The following is a 19512-nucleotide window of genomic DNA, read 5'->3' as shown; positions in this document are numbered from 1 at the left end:
TAGTATTTTCGAGCTGTGAGCAATTGGATCATGCCCTGGCATTTCCCCCTTAGGTTGGGGTGTGATGTCACACCCCAACCTAAGGCGGAAACGCCGTTGAGTGAACTGATTATTCAAAGCTCAAAGGTACCATCATAAAATAAAAATGACAATATCTATTAAGTTAAGTATTTCATAAAAGATGCACACAATATCCAAACATGACTAATAAATCAAAAACATGTAAATATAATCCAAACAAAAACTTAAATATAAGTAGTCTTCATTAATCCCTAAGTTCTTTTCTAGATGTCCATCACTTCAAGCTTCAAGTCGAAGGATAACCTGCATATGCATAGAAAATAAATAGAGTTTGTCAACACTAGGTTGAGTGAGATTATGTTGGTGCATAGATGTCAGTAGTTCATATGTCTAATGTCTGTAATCGAGTCTGTAATATTGTTTGTATATTTGTTTGTAAAAGCGAAGTTGTTGACAAGTTCGCCTAGGCGAACTTGTTGAACGAGCGAAGTTATGGACAACTTCGCCTGAGGCGAAGTTGTCGTGTATTTATACAGGCTACGGGTTTATGTTTACAAGTTGATCGAGTAGTTCAGTTTACGTGTAATTCAGTGAGTCGAGTGACGTGAGGTCGAGAGTCTGTAAGTAACACGGTTCGAGTTATTAATATAACGTGTGTTTCTTCGTATCGTGTTCGTGTGTTTGTGAGATTGTATTCTACGTCCGTAACGATCTACACAGGGATTCCGCACCTGTGTATATCGGGATATCTCGTGTGATCCGTCCAGGGAACCTACAGATTATCACCAGTTTTGCATTATATTATAATAAAAATATAAATAAATAAGGAAAACGTAATAAAAGTGGTAATAATCAACCAAAACTAAGGCGGAAATGCTGGGTAGTGAGCTTATTGTTCACAGCTCAAAGGTATTAAATAAAAATGACAATATCTATTAAGTTAATTATTTCATAAAAGGTGCACACAATATCCAAACATGACTAATAAATCCAAAACAAGTAAATATAATCTAAACAAAAACTTAAATATAAATAGTCTTCATTAATCCCTAAGGTCTTTTCAAGATGTCCATCACTTCAAGCTTCAAGTCAAACGATAAGCTGCATATGCGTAGAAAATAAATAGAGTTTGTCAACACTAGGTTGAGTGAGATTATCACCAGTTTGCAAGATATAATAATAACATAAGTAAATAAGCAAAACTTAATAAAAGTGGTAATAAACAACCAAACCATGAGCAATTAAGGTGTCAGCTGACCATTGCCTAGCAAATCGGGCGTTGGCTACTATAAAAGTCATATTATCATACTATAAATGAAAATATGATGCACCTCTCCGAAGGCGATAAAGTAAACACGTAAGCATGTCACAAGTATATTTGGTCGATCACGCACAATTACACGTTTGCTAGTTTGAGATATATATACATATATATGTGTGTATATATATAATACGAAATACAGATTAGTATGGATATGTCCCCAAAACTTATGAAAATCAGAAAAAATAGAGGGGAATGATAAAACTCAGCTTAATTCGTAGGCAAGCGAATAAAGATAATAATAAATGATTAAGAATCAAACGGATCGTCCGTTAATGCGTCGAACCAAATAAATCAATGAACCTGAAACTTTGAGATAAATAAATGTAAATAAAACCGAACTCGTTTCCGCTAGAATCGTTCCAAACGGATGTCTAGAATTCCGGTTATGTTAATTTAAACGTTTAAACGACTCGGTACTGACCAGAATCCGAACAGCGAGTCGGAAATCATATTTTGGTCAGTAGCCTTAAAATCTAGTTACAAAAATAAAAGTCTTCTGGACCGAAAGTAGGTTCTGAACAAAAGCATGAGAAACCGAGTAATCAAACTTGTTGACTATTATTCCCTTTAACAGGTTTTAATCGAATTGACCAGTCAACACCTTTCAACCACAGAAATTGATTGAAGGTTATTGACTAGGGAATATGTATGAACAATTTAAAACTCACAACTTACCCAGAAAGTGTATGAATCAACCGAAAAGTGAAGTCAAAGGTTGTTGCAAAGGAAAAGTCAAACACTAAAGCTTGTATCTTCAAGTAATAAAGCCAAAACGAAGAAGATGCTGGGACGGAAGTATGTGACCATTGGGAATGTTTATTTAGGGTTTAGGGAAATTTGTGGCAGGTATAATATGTCTTGTTTATATAGAATACTCAAAAACGAACCAAATACAGTCAGTTTACTCGTTTAAGAAACCGAATAAGGTTTTAAAGAGCAAATCAACATTATATGCAGCCAAATTCGTTCTTGAGGAAGGGGTAATGAATATGGACATGTACTTAGTCTATATTAATTTTCTTGGGGCTTAAATCACGTGATATGGTCCAAAAATAAGCGATTTGGTGCCAAAAATGAACTAGGAAAGAAATAAATCAATATAATATGTGCAGGTGTGCCAAGGTGTCGTGCGATGGGCCTAGACTTTTGTGGCCATGCGGCGCCCCGGGTGCAAGGAGGAAACTTTTACTCTTTGACATCTTTAGTCCTTGAACTATCTAAAAACGTTAATGTTTGATTATTCTAAAGTTTAAACAAAGAATGAACAACTTAATGAACATAAAGGGTACAAAATGAAAATACAAATCTTAAATACTTATAATTGCATGATTTTATTAATGATATACATCCGAATAATGTTCTCAAACCGATAAAACAAATACCAATATGAATTCGGAAAATCCCGAAATGTTACAGCATGATTCCAATCTACGCACACCCTGGCGTTTCCGCCTTCGGCCGGAGGTGTGACAGATAGAGATCGAGATGAAGAGTTAGATGTGACAAATTTTTTGAAATTAATAATATATTTATATCATTGTATTATTTAGTATAAGTTGTTAAAAGAAACTAAAAACTAAAAAGCACAACCACTAGCGTGGTATAGTGGTAAAAACATATGTCCTTCAACCAAAAAGATTAAGAATTCTAGTCTCACTTGATACATGAAGTAAAACTAAGGAAAAAGTATTAGCCGTTAAAAAAAATATGATAATTTTCAAAACCAAAATAGAAAAAGAAAATTCATTATTAATAGCAACACTATATATCCCCCATGGTGGCCTAGTGGTAGGAAGACTCGGATTCTCCAGTGGAAACCTAAGATCGATTTGCACTTGTGTCACTTTGGATGGATATTTGAAACGAATGATTTGAGCTAGGCTTTGCAAGGTTGCCAATTTGGATCCGAGCCCACCTGGGTTTTCGTCTCACCGTGGGTTAAGCTCAGAGAGTTCTGCTCTTGTGGCGGCATAATGACTGCCAAGTGGCAGCCGACGATATGGTTTCCAAGGTGAACACCCAAGCCAAACCCTGAAGCCAGTGTAGTCCCGTTAAAACAACATAGGGGATGTTTGGCAAATGCTGAGCCATTAAGTGCTAAACCAGTAAGTGTTGTCTGGTTGGACCTCTGACGACTGTGCAGAATAACCATATTAACCATCTGAATTATTTTGTGATGAATGGAATTTATCTATGTGGTTAGATTTGGTTGGGTGCAAATAAAATTTTCTCTAATGATGATAAATTTAGTCATATTAAGGAATTATGTAAGACCCCGAACCCCGAAAATCCTACAGTTGGTAATCATGTCCAAAATTCACAAAAATTTAAAACCGAAGCAATTTGTTTTATTCAAACCAATTCAAAGTAATAAACAGCGGAAATTAACCAGTATCATAAACCCTTGAAAACGGGGACATATTCCCAAAGTTAAAATAAAATAAAATGTTTTGTTTTATTAGAAGTCCTCGACTAGAAATGCCTTCAACTCCGAGTAGCGTCCAGCACGTCCAAGCGGTAACATCCACTTCTTAACCTGAAAATCAATCTAACAAACACACAAAGTCAGCTAGAGCTGAGTGAGTTCAAGTTTTCGTAAACGATAATTCATACTTTTATTTCAAAGTTATAGCTCTACACAGAAGAGAGGATAATAATAAAATAAATAAATTTAGTTCACCAAATAATACATACATCGTCGAACACACGTACACGGGCCTCTCCACCACGAGTCAAGACTCGAGTAATATATTGGACCCGAACGCGGTAAGACCTAAGCACGTGACACGAGCCTCTCCACCACGAGTCAAACCCGAGTAATATATTTGACTCGGTCATAGCTTACACATCCAAACACGTGATACGGGCCTCTCCACCACGAGTACAACCCGAGTAATATATTTGACCCGATCACGGTTTAACATACAACGGGCCTCTTCACCACGGGATTTTAAAACCCGAGTAATATATTTGACCCGCCAAAATGATGATCACGCCACGCGGGCCTCTCCACCACGGGATTTGAAAACCCGAGTAATATATATGACCCGGCCGTAATCACCATGCACACACACATCAATAAGCCTACTCACATCATTCTTAGTCACAAGGAACTAAATGTTATCACACAACCGTAGGCTATAAGGTAACACATACTCATACATATATATATAATCCCAAAATATACCATATCATAAGTAAGCCATCCTTAGTCATGAATGGCTAACTAACATCCCTAATCATAGGCCATCGGATAACACATGCACATACATACATACAAACATACATACATATATATATATATATATACATATATATATATATATATCATCCCAAAACATACCATATTACAAGTAAGCCTATGGGCCATAAGGTAATATATAATAATCAGTCCAATACATGAACTAAGTAAATAGGTCTACTCGTATTCAATTACTACCAAGCCTATTAACATCATAGAGTTTAGACCATAATCAGGTATATAACCTTAAAGAATTTATGACCAAACGAGTCTAAAATATCCTAAGGCACAGAATGTAACTCACACTGGATTTTCATAATTGCACAAACATTATCAAAACAATACAATGACCTTCAAATTATTTTAACGAGTAAAATCAGGTAAAACTGTAATTGAGTGTGTATGCCAGCCCAAAACGTAAAAAGAGTTAAAAAGGGGCATCATGAACTCACCTGACACAAGGTATGATTTCACCACAAGCTAGAGGATCCCTACGTAGCCCCACAACTCAAACTCCTGTCGGTTTACATACAATCAATACTGTTGACATCGAGATGACTCGTTTATCCTATGAGACGTTCTAACATGGTTCGAGTTACCTAAAGCCTCGACCTCATCGAACTCAATCACAACAGCCCCCAGGGCCTTACATTCACCAAAACGACCCTTCGATACTCCCGGGAATAAAGAAATCCCAATTTACCCCCGGAAGCACTAGGTGACACTAACACGCGCATTTAAGAGTCGTATAGGCCATTAACATCCAACTCAGCCCCGTGTGGACCCAATATGATAAAATCACAGCCAACACGTCCACACGACGCTACACGAGTCAAATGGGTCGGTAACTCGCAAGTACAATGCACCAACTATTCAATAAACACAATTGCGTGTTGTACCGACCCGTTTGAGTAACCGGCAACCAATTCAGCCCTATAACTTATAAAAATGATTTTTCAACAGAACGTACATCAAACCAACCTCCCCCGAGCTGAATTGGTCGTTAATCACTTAAACCCTCGCGTTAAACGTATCAAACTACAATTCTAGTCAACCGAACACTAACAATCAAACTACAACTAGTTGACCAATCTAACGAACACCAATGAACATGGTTTTTAAGTATGTTATACTAGACATACCTAGGAAGATTTTGGTGCAAAAACCTCAACCAAAACAGTCCCGGAACTGCTCAATTGGACAGCCACTCAGTAAACCTAAAACAAGCGGTTTAACGACGAGTAGACGAGACATAAGGATGAATTAAGGTGAAAAAGAGTTGTAGACATCTAATACCGACCTGGAATTGAACTTTGGATGGCTGGACGGTGGCTGATTGCTCACAAAACGAGGGGGGCTGTTGGGCGCTAATCGGGATTTAGGGTAAGGCTAGGGTTTATTTTTTTTATATAAAAAATATATTAACAATATACATTCTGGCCCCTCCACTTTACTAATGGTTGAACTTGTAAGAAAGTTATGTATGACAAGCTTACGAGGGTGGAAAGGAGCTCTCGGGAGAATGCCGGGTCAAGCCCGGGAGGTGCACCCAACACTACATGGTTAAACCTTTTATCGGAAATTAACGGACGTTACAAGTCTACCCCCCTAAAACTGGGATTCGTCTCTGAATCCCGCCACACTGGAACCAGCACGGATTGAGACAATTCAAAACATCACATCATACATAGAACGGGTATAAATAGCACCCCTAATAATGATATCGTACTACTTCCTAGCCAAACAATTACACACGAAAGCATTCGAGAGGGAGATAACTGGGCAATGCAATTTTAACGAATAAAACGTTTACAACGGGTTACCTGAAATGGTGTCCGCATCCTCCTTTGCCTCCTTCGTCGAGATACTAAAGGTACTCGCCTTAACTTTCGTTCTTTATTCCTTTTTCCCCCTCGAGGTAGTCCCCTGCTCGGATTCCCCCGCCCTATTGGTATGGCAATTTGACGCTAAATGTCCAGACCCCCTACATCGGAAACAAATCAAAGTCGGACACTCATAGCTGCTGTGTCCAGGCTTCCCACAACGAAAACAGGGCATAGCCCCAGGCCAGCATTCCCCCCGATGCGGTTTCCCGCACTTCCCGCATCCATCGCTATACCTCTTAACCTTACGATCCGACGTCTCCGTCCTCGCTTTCTTCCCAGCCGACACAGAATCATTGCCCCCATAATGTTTGCCATTGGAGTTAGAACGTGGTTTCCAATCTTTTCCATATTCAGTTGGGCTCATCATCTCTCTCTGTTCATACAATGTACCTGCCAGGGTAACCACCGAATGGAAAGATCTCATGCCGGTGGTCACCACACCCCTACAAAACATCTACCGGAAGACCCTTCACGTACTTTTTGATTCTTTTACCTGCAGGTGTAACTAGATCGGGACATAAGTGAGCCATTTGGTTGAATTTTGTAGTATACTCTCGATGTGACATATCACCCGCTTCTAAAACTAAGAACTCCTGCTCCATCTTATCTAATTCATGCGGAGGGCAAAAATGATTGATAACCAACTGCTTCAACTCTTCCCAAGCCATCCTCCTAATAGAACGATTACCCATAGCCTGAGCTACATTATCCCACCAACACAGCGCCTCGGAACGAAACGAGGCAGTAGCATAAGTCACCATGTCCTCCTCTTTGCACTTACTAACCCTCAATACGGCTTCCATCTCTCTAACCCACTGATGAGCTGCCAACGCATCTTTAGTACCATCGAAAGCGGGAGGGTCGCACTTCTTGAAATCCCCATACGAACAACCTCTAGAAGATACACTAAACGCATGAAATTCTTCCTCCTTCTCACTTAACACCACTACCTCGTCTTCAACCTGGGTCTCTTAACCCTTTCCCTGCTTATCCGCACTCTTACCAACCATTGACTCTTTTGCAACCCTAACCGCCTCAGCAACAATCTCGGGAGTAACGCTCTGAAGAACCTGACCTCATCTGCGATGGCCGCGCGTATAGCGGGGCCTAAGGCGGGGTTATCCCCCTCTCCCTGAATCGAGGTCCCTTATTGCTGCAGAGTCGGGCTCTCTCTCTCAGTCTCGTCACATGGACTACGACCACGACCTCTAGGACGACCACTCCTCGCCTTACGGGTATTGGCCATATCCTATTCCTAAAAGGACAGAACCCTGACACGGTCAGACATAAGTAGTATTTAGAACATGGAAGGTAACGGTAAACTGCTAATAACGTTGATCAAGTGTTATTAATTGTTTACTTTACCCGCCCATCCTAAGCACCCCCTGCCCCTAACCATATTAGCATCCCATCTAACATTTAAGCAAATATGCACATACTAGAACTCTAATGCTTATAAAAATGAATAAACAAATATAAGATTTACCTCTTGGCGTGCAGCTACTCGCGGTTGGCATTTCTAGTCTTTTCTTTTACAGTTCGAGTCCAATCATTTGAGAATGCTCGGAATCCTCGAACCATGGCTCTGATACCAACTAGTAAGACCCCAAACCCCGGGAATCCTACAGTTGGTAATCATGTCCAAAATTCACAAAAATTTAAAACCGAAGCAATTTGTTTTATTCAAACCAATTCAGAGTATTAAAAGCGGAAATTAACCAGTATCAAAAACCCCAGAAAACGGGGAGATATTCCCAAAGTTAAAATAAAATAAAATGTTTTGTTTTATTAGAAGTCCTCGACTAGAAATGCCTTCAACTCCGAGTAGCGTCCAGCACGTCCAAAGCGGTAACATCCACTTCTTAACCTGAAAATCAATCTAACATACACACAAAGTAAGCTAGAGCTAAGTGAGTTCAAGTTTTCGTAATCGATAATTCATACTTTTATTTCAAAGTTATAGCTCTAAACAGAAGAGAGGATAATAATAAAATAAATAAATTTAGTTCACCAAATAATACATACATCGTTGAACACACTTACATGGGCCTCTCCACCACGAGTCAAGACTCGAGTGATATATTTGACCCAGAAGCGGTAAGACCTAAGCACGCGTCACGAGCCTCTCCACCACGAGTCAAACACGAGTAATATATTTGACTCGGTCACAGCTTACACATCCAAACACGTGATACGGGCCTCTCCACCACGAGTACAACCCGAGTAATATATTTGACCCGATCACGGTTTAACATACAACGGGCCTCTTCACCACGGGATTTTAAAACCCGAGTAATATATTTGACCCGCCAAAATGATGATCACGCCACGCGGGCCTCTCCACCACGGGATTTGAAAACCCGAGTAATATATTTGACCCGGCCGTAATCATCATGCACACACACATCAATAAGCCTACTCACATCATTCTTAGTCACAAGGAACTAAATGTCATCACACAACTGTAGGCTATAAGGTAACACATACTCATACATATATATATAATCCCAAAATATACCATATCGTAAGCCATCCTTAGTCACGAATGGCTAACTAACATCCCTAATCATAGGCCATCGAATAACACATGCACATACATACATACAAACATACATACATATATATATAAATATATATATATATACATATATATATCATCCCAAAACATACCATATTACAAGTAAGCCTCTGGGCCATAAGGTAATATATAATAATCAGTCCAATACATGAACTAAGTAAATAGGTCTACTCGTATTCAATTACTACCAAGCCAATTAACATCATCGAGTCTAGACCATAATCAGGTATATAACCTTAAAGAATTTATGACCAAACGAGTCTAAAATATCCTAAGGCACAGAATGTAACTCACACTGGATTTTCATAATTGCACAAACATTATCAAAACAATACAATGACCTTCAAATTATTTTAACGAGTAAAATCAGGTAAAACTGTAATTGAGTGTGTATGCCAGCCCAAAACGTAAAAAGAGTCAAAAAGAGGCATCATGAACTCACCTGACACAAGGTATGATTTCACCACAAGCTAGCACATAACTCAAACTCCTGTCGGTTTACACACAATCAATACTGTTGACATCGAGATGACTCGTTTATCCTATGAGACGTTCTAACATGGTTCAAGTTACCTAAAGCCTCGAACTCAATCACAACAGCCCCCGGGGTCTTAAATTCACCAAAACGACCCTTAGATACTCCCGGGAATAAAGAATTCCCAATTTACCCTCGGAAGCACTAGGTGACACTAACACGCGCGTTTAAGAGTCGTTTAGGCCGTTAACATCCAACTCAGCCCCGTGTGGACCCAATATGATAAAATCACAGCCAACAAGTCCACACGATGCTACACGAGTCAAATGGGTCGGTAACTCGCAAGTACAACGCACCAACTATCCAATAAACGCAATTGCACGTTGTACCGACCCGTTTGAGTAACCGGCAACCAATTCAGCCCCATAACTTATAAAAATGATTTTTCAACAGCCCGTACATCAAACCAACTTCCCCCGAGCTGAATTGGTCGTTAATCACTTCAACCCTCGCGTTAAACGTATCAAACTACAATTCTAGTCAACCGAACACTAACAATCAAACTACAACTAGTTGACCAATCTAACGAACACCAATGAACGTGGTTTTTAAGTATGTTATACTAGACATACCTAGGAAGATTTTGGTGCAAAAACCTCAACCAAAACAGTTCCGGAACTGCTCAATTGGACAGCCACTCGGTAAACCTAAAACAAGCGGTTTAACGACGAATAGACGAGACATAAGGATGAATTAAGGTGAAAAAGAGTTGTAGACATCTAATACCGACCTGGAATTGAACTTTGGATGGCTGGACGGAGGCTGATTGCACGAAAAATGAGGAGGGGGGCTGTTAGGCGCCGATCGGGATTTTGGGTAAGGCTAGGGTTTATTTTTTTTTATAAATAATATATTAAAAATATACATTCTGGCCCCTCCACTTTACTAATGGTTGAACTTGTAAGAAAGTTATGTATGACAAGCTTACGAGGGTGGCAAGGAGCTCTCGGGAGAATGCCGGGTCAAGCCCGGGAGGCGCACACAACACTACAAGGTTAAACCTTTTATCGAAAATTAACGGACATTACAAATTAACAAAACTATTAAAACATCAAAAGAATTCAACATCATTAATCACATGAAAAACATCAGCTATTAAGTACAAAATTTTTGGGTTTATGTAAACAACTACACCACTTTTCTCCCATAAAAATGTATTTTCATTAACAACTGGAATTTTAACCCGCGCTATGCAACACATACACCTATTCTTTTTGAATTTTGATGAAGATCCATTCGTCTGTTTGAAATATTAAATGGCAAGGTTTGATGGCTATCATGTGAGTTTTAGTGAAAATAACCACCTTATCCCTGCAATTGTGGACACCATTAAGCATATATTTTATCTTATAATCACATGTAACATGTTTATTATTTGTGTAACTCAAGAATTGGAGAAAAAAAAAGCGTGTGTTTGGTTAAAGTTAAACGAGCACGGACATGATTTGTTCGTGTTCGTTCGGTTTGTTTACAAGCCTAGGTACATATCAACATACTTTAAAAGCAATGTCTTCTGGAGCCATTGCAAATCTAGCACCCATTGTTTTAAACACGCCTCGACCACGGTAATATACTCATGGGTCATAACCCAAAATAGAAATATGAGAACTGTCACTACCGCATGCCAAACTGACTTCAATCGGGTCCATGGGCCTGATAACTCCAGCAAAAGCAATTGCATCTAAATTTGGTACTTTTGCAGCTTCTAAAGGAACTCGAATCTTGGAATAGAAGCGTCTCCCAGCCCGTCAATTAAGACAAATACAACTCGCTTTCCAAGCGTGTTTGAATCAACCATGCTTATTTTTGCAGTTTCACACCTTTTGAAGATCTGACATATCATAACAAACTCAAATTATTCAAAATTACTATGAATTTAGTAAAGTAAAATTATATTCTGGTATGAGCATCCAAAAGAAGCTCAAATACGTACTAATATATTAGGGTTCATTAGCGCATGATCAAACATATAACGACAAATTGGAAGTAATACTAAATTGATAATCCTAACATCTATAATCATACGGTTACAAAGCATGAATTGATAACATAAACAAGATTGAAATGAGACCGACCTGATTTAATATAGGGTTTTGAATTTGAGGAAGTTTTGGAAACAAGGTGTTTAAGAGAGATTTTATTTTATACATCTTTGGGCATCCAATTGCTTCTCTGGGTTTTGCTGGTTGTGCGATGGTTATGGTCAACCGTGGGAAGGTGAAGAACGGCGGTGAATATCGTGGTGGATGTGTTGTGCCAGTGGTGGAGAAGGATGATGAAGATCTATGGTGGGTGTGCTGAATCATTCAGCAATGCTTTGAAGCTGAATCATTCAGATGTGTGCTTCATATGAGAGTTATTAATGAAACAAACAACGTGAAATTTGACCTAAATAAAAAAACACACCCATAGTCTGGCTAGAGTGAAGCAAGAAGGCTTTGTAAATTAAAGAATGTGATAGTCTAAACAAAAAAGAAAGAAAGAAAGAAAGCCCGTGTTATTAAAAACATAGCAACATTAGGACCTACTGGATAAGGAAATTTTTAATTGGTAAAAAAAATTGCTAGCTTCTGGGCATTTGAAAATAGGAGTGTACCACATTTTATCTAAATAAATTTTATTATTAACTATGAGACAATGTTTACGTTTCTTATCTTTATATTAACTAGACGGGTGCCCGCGTGATATAGCGGGAAATATATATTTTATTAATCACGTAACTAATTTATGGATGTTGATTGTTTCATTTGAAACTGTGAGACCGTTCACTGATTTGGTTTCACGGTTGAAACCGAAGCTGATCGTAAATGTTGAATCGTTTTGAAATTTTAATAATTTACATATTTAGTATTAGATATGTTCTATTATATATAAATTAGATATAGTTTAAATATAATTAAGCAAATTTTATTTAATACCAGTAAGTTTGTCTATTTTAACTTTAATTTAGCCTAATTTTCCAGGTATTTTTTTGTCATTTTTGTTCTCGCTATGATTTTGGCTTGTATTTATTCCAATAAGGTTTATTATTTTTGTGACCAAAATTATCTTTGTTTCTATTATGATTATCTTAAGTAACGTAGTAGTTGATGCTTAGTATGAAGTGAAGGTATAGATAGATTAATAATTCTTATTTTAAACTCAATTTATTATCAAAGTACAAACAAAATCAGAACTTAACTGTTGGTAATGGTTCGGCTTGTTTGGGTTTCAATTTGCAACAGTTCAGTCTCGATTTTCGATGACAAAAAAAACATCAATAATGGTTTGATTTAAACCATAAAAAGAATCATATACACATCTAAGCAATTTTTAACTTCAAAAAACTATAGTGATATGATACTCAAATTAAAGAGAATAAAATGTTCGTTTTTATTGTGTAAATGTTTTTAAAAATATATAGGTAAAAGTTAAAAGACAAAAGTTGCAACTATTTATTAAATTTATTAAAAGTTGAGGGATGAAAATTCTAATTATTTCAAATGAAAGTGAGATTTAATGGAACAATGACCCTTATACCCAATGTTTTTATAATCGGATCGGACAGAGAACCGGGCAGGCAACCGGTCAGACCGGCCGAACAAATTTGTCAAAAAACAACGGTTAGGGTTGAAAAAAAAAGATTTTTCAAAAAATATATTTTTTTTCATAGTAAACCGATTCAACATGTCCATTTTCTGGTCAAGCCGGTTCAAACCGTCTGACTCTCTGGTAGACGAACGAACTACATGAAACCGGACCGGAAAGTGGACCGAATCCCGGTCAGCCCGGTCCGACCGGCCGGTCCGGTCAGGTCTCAACAACATTGCTTATGCCCCTATTGAAAGTTATACCATGCGTTTAATAGTTTGTAAATTATTTAAAAATGAACGTCTTAATTTTCTAATCTCATGTGTCCTAGTATAGATATACTCGTAAATTCATACTTTGTATTAAGAATACTCTAGTCTAACCCAAACTTTCATGGGCCAGTTCACGTTATTAAGCCCATTACTGAAATGGGCCCTTATTTTATTTTCAAATTTTAAGTGCATTGAGAAAGACTAGTCAATGTCATTGAAGTTTTGTGAAGACTTATATACATCTTAACAACCATAGTTTTTTATTTGGTAATATTTGGACAATGCTAAGGTTAAATGGATGACATGAGTCACCTGACCAGCATTCAAAGGGTTACTATCACCAAGTAACAACCTATTACGTCACTAACTTGTTCCGACAATTGCATTTTTGTCCCGTTTTAGAATATACTTTCAGTTGTTCGAATAGTTTTATATTTTATGTAGAAAAATACTTGATGTTATGCTTATGTATCAATTTTCTTATGATGTAGCTATAACTGATATATGCGGACTAAAGTACACCAGCATTGTGAGAATCACTTGTCTACACGCTCGAGGGGCAATTTTTGTGGTGTTGGTAGATGATGGTGAGTAGTTTGTGGATGGTGGTGGTGGTTAAGAATGATAAAAATACAATAAAAACACTTTTAAGATGTTTTGGCTACATTTAACATACTTAAAAGTAAGAATCTATTATAAAAAAAGCTTAAGATTAAAAGTTAAATAGTGAACAAGAAAGTATTCATAGTAAGTAAACATTTACTTAAGGTAACTACACTAAATCATAATATCATATAATCATCATCTATATGTAACATGATAGTACTTGTGGTTATACATATATATGTCCGTTCACGTCATAAAACAACTTCATGAATACTTCTTTCAACAGCATGCTTGGTCAAGATGTTTCGAGAACTTATATCTTGCTTATACAATTTCTCTCTCAGTCATATACTAAATACATCTAATAAGATAAGATGTCACCATACAAACTTATATTTATATGTGATTTTAACATAAACGAACTGACATCGTAACTACTCTTCAAAAATCTGGATTGATGCCATAAAGAGACAATATAGATGCCAAAACGGTCATTGTTTACCTGCCATTCTAACTTAATTAATTATGTGGAAAATAAGACCCTTGGCAATTTATATTTATATTAGTAATAATATAGACCTAGGATTAAGACATTTATAGCAATTATGCTAGTTGAATTTGTAGATTATTTAACTCTTACAAGCTTAGACACTAATATACTAGTTTAATACATTAATAAGCATGAGGTTCGTGTTGAATATTTGTCAATTATTGTAAGTTAGATATGCATTTTCGTATGAATAAAAGTTTTGTTATTACTTATAATAGGCAAAAAAATCAAAGATCGTGATTATTAAAATGTTAAAGTTTGTTTATGCCTATAAGGTTCATTAAAATGAAATTAAACCAAAAATTCAAATGCTAACTCATGAAATTGAATAGCAACTGCGACGGAGCCTTAGCGGCAATGGACAAACAAAGCTATAGATGTCGCATTGTGTGGTTTCATCCGTAGACGAGGCGTTATTTGTTGACATACAATATCACCAATGTGAGTGTCCCTTTAAATTGTTATAAGTTATTTTCCTTTTTCCTATATAGAAAAGTTAATAAACTTCGTATGTATTTGTAAATATACAAACTCATTAAATTTTTATAAAGTAGAGAGAGAGATTTAAGTTTATGACAATAAATAGTTTAAGTTAATTTCAGTATTAAAATAAAACTACTACAATAATAATAATAATAATAATAATAATAATAATAATAATAATAATAATAATAATAATAATAATCTTGTCTCACGTGCTTGTAGGTGGTCGACTTTTACATTGCACACCCAAATAAATAAAATCATTAGAAGTAACATTATTTTTACATTGCACACCCAAATACATTGCACACCCAAATAAATAAAATCATTAGAACTTTTACATAGCCCTGCTTGTGGTGCGCACATATGATGTATATACGTGTGAACCCTCGGGTGGGCAAAAGTGAAATTGCGCTAATTTTGACGTTATTTTACTAATCTCGTGAAAATAACGTTAAAAGTGACGGACGGTTAATCAGGCATCATGTAGTGGTGTTGATAGCCGAAAGACAAGGGTACATGCACCGATCAGCCGGTGTCCCGATGATTGAGTGCTATGTGCCTTATATCCAAGGCTTGATGCAAAACTACTATCGAGCCGGGGGTCTCACCGAAAGCAGCCTCTCTATCCTTATAGGGTAGAGGTAAGGCTGTCTACATATTACCCTTCTCAGACCCTACCATAGCTTTGTTATTGGTGGGATATACTGAGTACGATGATGATGATGATGAGAAGTAACATTATTAAGGTTAGGTGCACTCCATGTCTTTTTGTCTTTCCAATTGCTATTGCGAGCCGCCCATTCGTTGTTCTTTCTTTATTTTTTATTTATAACCATCTTGGCATCTTTCCTACTTTGTTTTTCAAAGTATTTTAAAAGTACATCATACATAAAGTAATAAAAATATCTGCTAATTCAAAGTTAAAGAAATACTTACAAGGATGAGGATGAAGATTATCTCAGCCTTTAATTCAATAACTTAAAAATAATCTAATTTTACTTGTATACCCTTTTAAAGATTACACACTAAAAACTTATGTGGAAACAAGTATCAATACAATTAGTAAACTTTAGAGAACAAAAGCATTAATGATCTTCTTACCTTCATCTTTTATTTTAAAAACTAAAACAATGCATCTATGTATGCTATAAGCCTGTAACTAACTTATATAACGTAGAAAGTCTTTCTTCCTATTTTTATCTTTATGTTACGCTCACAAACGCTTGTCATTAACTCTATGTTTCATTTAAGTTTGACATAATCTGTAAACATATGTTTTTTTGGGTAAATTTATCTAACATGTATAAGAACATATCTAATTTTTTTTAATTGTGCAAATATTTAAATATAAAGTTATAAACCTAATAAAAAAAAATAGTGTGTTTAAAATATATATGTATTTTAAAAGTGATCCTTAAACAGACCAAAAAGAAGAAAATTCTAAAGCTAAGAATAACAATTGTTTAAAAACAAATGAAAAAGTCCACTTTGGTGCTTTGACATTTGATCACCACTACGAGACCCAAAAAAAGAAAAATTCTCAACAACCGCATAACCACGTGTATACCAAATATAGATGCCATTTGGCACAATATGATTAGTAACACTTGTTACAGCCTAATTTGCCGTCACTCAAGATTGTTGACGAGTGGTAAAATATCTAAATGGTCACAACAATAATTTGTGCCTCATTGTGTTGACTTTGCTTTTATTCATGTGATGTTGATAGTGCTCTATAAGTTTAATAAATAATTCTACCATATTTGTTATTAGTCACAAATGATCATACATAATACATTTGGTCTGAATGAGATTCGCGATCTGTACGGGGTACCTGAAACCGAAAAAGAAATCAGGGCCGGCTTCGAGAAGGCGAAAAATATTTTGGGCCGAAGACGAAAAATACTTTGAACCTTAAATAAAAGAAATATGTTGTTTGTTTAAACAATTTAATTTTTAAATTGGCATCTTAGTTACGATTTGAGTTATGTAAAAGTTTTGTGTAAACACGAAAATAAATCTTAAAGGAGACTAGAGCCCACAACCTTTTGATTGAGAGTCATACCTCTTTGTCACTAGACCAAGCTAGTTTTTATATAATTAAATTTAAACATTAAATATGCATATTGTATTTCATAAAAATACATATAATTTAAAAAAAAAAATTCGGGCCGGGGGGCGCCGACCACCCAGCCCCCCTAGGGCTGGCCCTACAAGTATCGTAGAAACAAGTCATTATACTTGAATCGAAACAAAAACAACGGTTACGATTTGTTGAATAGCGTGTTTCACTTTCTTTACAACGTCAATTTTTAAGATATAGCCCATCAGTTGTAACTACTACTTGGTTCTCACTAATGGAAGTGAGATACCTCATGTGTTACCATTGATGGATGGCAGTTACTATTAATTGCTGTTGCGAATTTGAAACAACAAGTTTTTCAGTTTCATTTAGAATCATTAAACCGACCAAATTTTTTTAACACGGTTGAAGGAACCTTTTATTTTTTTTTATTCTGGTTAGATGTTTGATCTTTGTTTAAATATAAAACCAAGGTGCTACACTGCTACTAAGTTGAAAACACATGGATATACGACAATTTACAACAACAGGGGCGATCCTAGGGTAGTGCGAGCCGGACGTTCGGGCGATGTCTAAAATTTTCCGAGGACAAAATTTTTATATATGTATATTTTTAATTTTTTTTTATAAAATAGGTATGGATTTTAATCAGCTTAAATATATCGGGCCCGAACCTTTTTTTTATCCATAATACGTTTGTCCTTAATCGTCATTTAAAAAAAATTAGCTTATATATTTCGTTACTTATTAAGACTTATGGACCTTTTTATTTTACTATAATTTGCTAGCTTTTAGGGATCCTTTTTTCTTCTTGATTCAAGTAAAAGTGCTGGAGCTTTTACAAGCTATACACACTGTTGTACCCCTTGGAAACAAAAGATTTATGCTGGAGGAAGCTTAAACTATTTCATAATACCGGTAGCCTCCAACCACCACCACATGAGCACTTTATAATTGTTTTATCTTCTATTGCATTTTATCTGAAGTACTTCTATTTATCTTAAGAACTGTTATATACACATAAATATATATTTCTTCTGTATTCTTGTACATGTAAGAAGGATTGCATGTTAAAATGTGGTCTCTTATTGACCCATTGTTTTATTATGGTATAACTGTATAAGCACAATTATACGATTTCAATAATTCCCATAAATTTTAAATAGTTATATGATTAAAATTGGAATGCCTTGGTACACCAAGAGACTCGGTGCAATTAGCTAGTTTGGTGAAAGGAATAAAGGTGGAAGGTTTCTTTGGGTGATGAATGAAGCCAAACATCTTGGGAGGATTAGTGTGATTCAATCGGGTGGGTGGGAGGTTGGTGGTTGATGCGTTTCTACCCACTCTATGTATGCCTTGTATTTGGTGTTTGTTACAAATGTGTCTAGCTTCTTACCGTATTGTTTATGTAAATATAAAGTTTTGTTGATCATGAAAAAAACATGAATTATCTTCTTACTTCTTTTGTTGGGAGGGTTTTTTTTTTTATTTTTTTATTTTTTTATTTCGCTTCACATTAAAGGTAAAGTTAAAATGCAAAGGGAGACCCAAATGAGAAGTATAAGAAGGATTTGTGGTCACGTAATAAACTTTTAAAAAAATTTTAAAAAAATAATAAAAAAATCATAACACAGACACACAGTATATAAATAAAAACCGAAAAAAATTAAAAAAACCAAAATGTTTCCCCCATCATTCCCGTTCAAAAAAAAAACGACGAAAAGACGCAATGCCGAAAATTAACAAACAACTCAATGATAAACAAAAAAAAGACACAATAGATCGTAAAATATAATACAATGCCGAATAAATATAACACAATGTTGAGTAACATAACAATATTAAGAAAAAGACACAATGCCTAGAAAATACACAATCAATGACGAAAATAAATAAAAAACACAATGATAAACAAAAAGACACAATGATCTTTTCACTCAACATTGCTATTTTTCGAGTTCTATTTTTTTTTCAAACAAGGAAGATGGTGGAAACATTTTTGTGTTTTTACAATTTTCGTTTTTGTTTTAAAATTTGAGTTATGATTTTTTTGATTAATTTCTTCATTATTATTTTTTTACTACAAATCCTTCTCACCCTTCTTATTTTTATCTCTATTTGTAGAATAACTTGACCCCAAATTAATCCTTATTCATAGTCACAAACATCATTTTCTGTGATTTGAAGATGCAAACAAATCCTTAATGAATAAACAAGTAATGACAACATACTCTAATAGTTATCTAGAGCTAACTAATTCAAAATCATATCCTCAATGATTGAAACTTTCAAAAATCATCTTGTAATTGTAATGCAAAAGGTTTTATTTTATAGAATTAAATCTTGTAACTTATAAA

The sequence above is a fragment of the Bidens hawaiensis genome, unplaced genomic scaffold (genome assembly GCF_021521415.1).
Source record: "Bidens hawaiensis isolate Kalapana, Puna unplaced genomic scaffold, B.hawaiensis_p1.1 tig00020245_1, whole genome shotgun sequence".
Classification (NCBI taxonomy): Eukaryota; Viridiplantae; Streptophyta; class Magnoliopsida; order Asterales; family Asteraceae; genus Bidens; species Bidens hawaiensis.
Note: the sequence above shows the minus strand (reverse complement) of the source record.